We start from the raw sequence: 6,452 nt of genomic DNA on the forward strand, positions 1-6,452 counted from the left end.
AATAATTGGGAATGATAGGCCCATTGTAACACAATTTCAGTGAACCAGGTGAATATGAGAAACTCTTCTCTTCCCTCTGTCTCCACTTAAAGTTTCAGCTCTTTCATGGAGTGCTTTGATCTCTTTGATGGAGTCTTTGTAGGAACCACTACATAGAACACTCTTCTTCACCCAAGCTCCAGACCAAATGAAAAAGGAGATAATAAACTAACCTGAAGAGAGCCCATAATATCACCTTTATTACTAACAAAGTTTTGTTTGAAAATTGTGGCTTGTGTCTGCAGACAAATGTGCTTCCTAATAATCAATTCTAAACTATAGGTAACTCTGGGCTGGGGCAGGGACCCCTGCCCTATGGGGTACAACTTAACCTTGGGAGAGCAATCTTACTCCAGAGGTATCTAATTCCCAAAAGGATAAAGGGAAATGCCAAGCTCAAGTTTTCCAAGAAAAATGTTACTTGATTCCCCTGGATTGGAGGAGAACACAGGGAGAGAGAAGACAGGAGTGTCCCACAAATTTTATTTACTGTCACATGGAAGGAAACAGTAGAAGTAGAGAAAAACTGTTACCATCTAATACTCTTAACCTTGAAGAGTTTTTTCTGAACTTATTATTTGCCATATACTATCAATTCAATTATGAGACATTTCATTCTATATGTATAGAATAAAATGCCTTATGTATGTATTACATTGCTTTATAGTGATTTTTACCATATTTGACAGGCTTGTTTATATGTTTATGTGTTATCCCCAAGAGAGATGAAGCTCTTTTACCAATCTCCTCTGAGTTTAATCCTGGATTAATTAGTACTCACAGTCTCTCTGCAAATGATAGATTCTTGTCCAAGGTACATTCAATGCACATTACTTTCAGGCAACTCTCTAGGGTATAAGTGGATTTCTGCTCCTATCAGGTAGTTATATGTTTGTTGAGAGTCAGTTGTATTTGTTCTCAAACCTGTATATAACAGTAGTATATAAAATTGTAATTATGTAATATAATTACGTATTTCAAAAGTAATGAAATATAAGCATGAAAGTGTTGTATCTATGGAAACAAATACAAATGACTTTGAAAGACTTGATAATATCCAGTCACCAAAGAAAAAACCCGTAAACTTATGTATAAGTCAGGCAATAACAACAGTTTAGAAAAGAAAGACAAAAATCAAGCCAGCTTTTATACTACTAGATCTTCAGATAAGTCTTTAAATTTTCACTGTACTTCAAAGAAACAAGGACTATCAATTAATAATAATATATTATTAAGGTCATTCGGTAAACCTCTAGTAAAAAAATCAACAATCCTTGATTTAAAAGTTTAGTGATTGAATGGTCATTTATATGTTTAAAGTAAAATAAAATGTTCAATCTAGGTATTATAATTTTTTATAATCCCTGCTTGAATTATATTTCACTTCTGTAGACTGTAAGCCTGCTGACAGCAGGGACCATATTTAATAATCCTTTTTACTCCCACTGAGATAACCTTGTGGTTTTATATTACTATTAATAATGGACGTAATGGTAATGGTGATGATGTTGGTGGTAGTAGTCAAAGAACATACTAGATTTGAAGATCAGGAAAGAATCTCAGAAATTTCATCATTTAATGTACTCATACTACAGATTAGTAAACTATGACTCAGAATTTAAGTAATTTGATCATTGACACACCTACACATTTAACAGGAGGTCAATAAATGCTCATTGATTGCATATTCTTGTCTCTGATTGGTTTTAGAACTCAAATATGTTTAGAAATGGTATTAAAAATATTCTCCTTTGTGTTTTCTCCCATTAATTTGAACTCTCCCTTTTGTTGGTCTGAACTCCAATAACCCTTTCTATTGTTAATGCGTCCAGTTTTACCTTCATGGACCATTCCTCAATTCGTCTTGCTAATTTATCTCCAAGGCTAAAGTTAAGATTGTATTCTACCAAAATGTAGATTTGCACTGAAGTAAGAGATCATTTTTCTTCCCAAAAGGAAAACACGGGTTCTGAAATAGGCCTTGTGGTGGTTTGAAGACATTTGTACCCTAGAAAAACATGTTCTTAAATCTAATCCATTCCTGTGAGTGTGAACCCTTTGAAAGTAGGACCTTTTGATGAGGCTGCTTTAGTTAAGGTGTGACCCTCCTCAGTCAAAATGGGCCTTAATCCTATTCCTGGAGTTCTTTATAAACAATGAATTCAGATAGAGAGTGAAAGCCACAGGAAGCAAGAAGCTGAACATTGTAAGAACCTGAACGAGAAGAGGGGCCAGGAAATGCCTCCAGATGCTTTACCATGTGACAGAGGAGCCAAAGATTGCCAGCAAGCATTGTCTTGATGAAACCTTGATTTGAACTTCGACTTTAAGTCTCAAAATTATAAGATAACAAATCCCTGTTGTTTAATCCAACTCATTTCTTGGTAATTTGCTTGAGCAGTCTAAGAAATTTAAACGGGCCTTAAAAACACATGCAGGTTGATGTGGAATATTTTTCATTACCTACAATGGTGAAGAGTAAAACTATTTCCTACATAGAGAACTTGCGATAGATGGCCAAGATACTGATAGGAGGCCAGAGTCACAGACCTACTCTGCTTTAAATTATTATTTTTTTCAAGCATACAATTTGTTTTTATTTACAATTCCCTATAAAATGTAAATTTAGAAAGTTTTATTTTCATTAATTAGAACAAAACAAAATGATAAAGCATAGAAAGGAAGAAATAATAATCAAGTATTCACTTGATCGGTTGTGAAAAGAAGTTAGGAACAGCACACAGTGGAAACAGTCAATATAGATAATGGTAGAGAGAAGTTATGTAATGTCACTGGGAGTCTGGTGGAGCCTGGGGGTACAGAATGGGGAGAAATGGAGATGGAGAGAGAATGGTACATTCTGGGGGTACAGAATGGGGAGGAATGGAGATGGAGAAACAAAGATAGCCTGCTATAACAGAGGATCTTATTGTTGTACAACACATGTACAAATATTTATTCTCTTTAAATATCATAACCTGTTTTTCCCAAAGGGGAGAACAGCCAAACATAGATCAAGACAATCATATAAAATTAATTCAGATTTAATTTTTTTGAGGGCTATAATCACTAGGGATCAAAACCCTTTATCTTGATTGATTGGTGAATGATAAATGGGAGAAGAATAAGTGGAAAGGATCGCGGTGGGCTCTCCCAGCTAGGGTTGAAACTCATGCTCTTGCCTGCCTGGAAATGGGACTTACTGCCTGTCTGGAAACGGTTCTTATGTGAGACAGTAGCAAAGACAGCAGTTCTGCTAATGGTATGGGGGAAATGAGGAGCAAAGCAGACCCATTTTTGCTTCCATGGTTTACATTTGAAAGTTTCTACTCTAGTATCAAATGAAAGGGGGAAGAGAGAAGTGAAAGAAAGCATGGCTTACTGAAGTAGTCTCAGGAAGAAAGAATGAGTGTGCAAAAAGTTACACTGCAGGAATCTATCCCACAAGACTTTGCTTTGGAAAATAAGCTACCATCCCTCCCTCATTAAAACACTCTATTGGTGATGGCAACGGTACAGGGGCAGCCAAAAAGAAGTACAGGACACCCATGGAGATGTTTAATTTTATCCCCTGAACTAGCTGCAGTTTTGTCTCCAGCAAATTCCGTTTCTGTTGGGCAACATAGAATAGAGGGATACTAAGTTTGTGGGTATAGACACTGGCTTGCGCAAGCCTGTTTGGGGAATCCATAGAAGTTCTTGGATTGCCATGAACATCACCTCCATCCCCTGGTTGCTTTGCATTGATTCTGTAGCAGGATCTGAACTCTGTAGGTCTTCCGCATAGCTCAGGATGAAGGGGGGCAGCTATAGACCAACCTTGTTCTGGAGCACAGCAGTGAGGTGAAAATTACAGGTTGCTGGTGCAGCTGCATTCTGAAGTAGTTTCATTAGCTGTTGACAGTCACTGATGGAAGATGATAGAGGAGGAGAGAGAAGGGACTCATTAAGCACCTCACCTTGTGTGTCCTTCCTGATAAGGAAAGTGAGGTTCCTTGCTGTTGTCATGAGAATGTCAGCTGCTTGCTCTGTGGAGAGGAAAAGAAGAATATGGGCAACATTCTCTTTCCTTTTTAGATACACATGATCTGTACAAAGTGTCATCACTTGGCCTCTCTTGTCCAGCATGTAAGTTGTCATACATGTTATAAATTGTGTGCCTTCTTTCATCAATCAGGGCATGTTGCTCTTCTTCTACACTTACGAGGCAGCAACTTTCATAATTCTCCACATCAAGGCATAAACAGTGTGCTTTCTCAATTATGACAAGGATTTTCCTTCTCTTGTTCCAAACCTGTTTTCCTTTTGTTTCATCATCCTAACTCTGAGATATCACAACAGCATCAGTCATATTTCAGGGATTATTCACACTAGAGACAGTTAGCTTTCCCAAAGAGCCCTGAGACTTCACTGGCTTATAGGTGTGCTGCAGTTTGGCCTCCTGAGGGGTAATGAGCCTTTTGAGGGCCATCGCCTTGCATTTCTTCATCAGCTGACATTTTATCCAGTTTTTCAAAGTAATTCTGGTAATAAAAATCATCCAGGTAGGGATCAGTGCTTTGTATCATCTGGATTTTAGAGATTTTAGAGACCCAATCCTTTTTTCACAGCAATATGAGATTGGAACAAGGATCCTTGGAGAGATGATATTGATGATGGCGGTTTCCTCTATCTCCTGCTCGATTGAGGTATAATGCTGATTTCTATTCTGTTGGTATCTATGATGTAAGAGTTGACAGTGCTGTGGGGGAAGGTGAGTTGTGTCTGGTCTAAACATTGGGATCTGAGATCTTAGGTTTTGCAGGTGAGGTCCTGGGCCAGAAGTGTGCTGCTGTAAAGGAGGTAGTATAGTGGGGTTAACAGCACTGAAGAAGGCACAGAAGCCTGGTACTGGGGGAAGCATCTGCCCAACTTGCCCTTGAAGCACCTTGGGATTCATGGCAGCAAGCATACTACCAACAAATCCAAGGACCCATGCAAACTGGCTGGGAGACATCCATCCCAGCTGTAGCTGAGCTCCTCCAAGAAGCTGTGCTCTCTGGAGAGGGCTGAGAACAGGAGGAACCCTAGGAGGGAAAAGGTGACCCAGGAGAGAAAAGTTTGGGATATGGCAGATCTGGTTTGGAGACCTCCTCTCATCCTAGGGAGCAGGATAATGTGATGTGTTGGGGGCGAAACAGGCATAGGCTTTGGACTCAGAGTCTGTTGGTTGAAACCCGGCAGGTGGGGTGACTATGGGGACAGATCTTACAGAAGACTCCCAATGATAGATGAGGTCGACCACCTTGGTAATGCATGCTCAGAAAGGTCCTGATTATCTTCTGGGTCATGTGAGGGTCTCTGAGGCAAGGCATATCCTAATACAGATACCGTGGGCATATCCTGAGCAAGTAGTGGTTCTCAGATTCCCTTCTGTACTTCATATCCATTCCACATGCTGGAATTGAGACTGCCTGGCTAGGGTTACAAAACTGGCCTGGTCTGCACTGCTCCCTTGATAGCTGAATCTTCTAGTTCATTTTCAGTCACCATCTTGCTGTCAGATTCTCCTCATGGTCACTCAAAAAGTCCATCTCATCCTTTTCTCTGTTGTTGTGTGTTTGTTCATTAATTGCTACTGATAGTTTCTCTTCCAATTCAGGTAGGCACTCAGTGCTTCCTGCCAATCATCATCAACTGCACCTGACCCAAATGTATCATTGTTGAGCTGATCAATCTCTTCATCTTCCTCTCTCCCAGGCCCTGAAATGCATCTTCATCTTCATCCAGAGGACAGTCCTCCAAAAACTCATAGGGAAACATTCCTAGGGATTGGGGGGTGGAGTGAAGGAGCTGGGCTGAGAGTGGGGGAGGGAGAGAAAAATCACTGACTCCATGCGCTACTCCACTCTCCTGTCCTCCACAGGTCTGCGACCTGCTTTAATTATTAACAGATGAGAAAGACTGTGGAGGAAAGATACAGTCTTTCATCCCAAGTAGCTAGAAAATCTCTTTGAGTTATATGTGAAGATGAAAATATACCTGGGAATTGCTGTAATATGGGGAAAAAATGCTGTAGCATTCTACTACTTCCTTTAAAAAACATTTCGTTAAGATAATATTTTCTTTAACTTGTTCTTTGATAGCTCCTTTAATAGAGAACTAGAGAGGGCAATGGGTGTAGCTCAGTGGTTGAGTGCCTGCTTCACATGTAGGTTCAATCCCCTTAAAAAAAATTAGAGAACTATGTGTGTGGGACAATAACTAGTAGAAGATTAAAATTAAAGATGAAAAAATTGTTTATATGGGGAGTGTTTATTTGTGCAGGTGTGTATGTGTACATATAAGTCATAAAAACATGCATATAAGCAATAAATATTGGAAATATTAAACCAAAGTACCAAAATAATTGTATTTGATTGGGTGGTTATCAG

The 6,452-nt window shown here is 39.2% G+C and overlaps 1 pseudogene; it reads right to left on the bottom strand.

Annotated features, from left to right (window-relative positions):
* Positions 1-3,475: 3,475 nt before the first annotated feature.
* On the bottom strand, positions 3,476-5,841 carry LOC101445110 (protein PAT1 homolog 1 pseudogene; annotated as a pseudogene).
* Positions 5,842-6,452: the final 611 nt, after the last annotated feature.

The sequence above is a fragment of the Dasypus novemcinctus genome, chromosome 11 (assembly GCF_030445035.2).
Source record: "Dasypus novemcinctus isolate mDasNov1 chromosome 11, mDasNov1.1.hap2, whole genome shotgun sequence".
Lineage (NCBI taxonomy): Eukaryota > Metazoa > Chordata > Mammalia > Cingulata > Dasypodidae > Dasypus > Dasypus novemcinctus.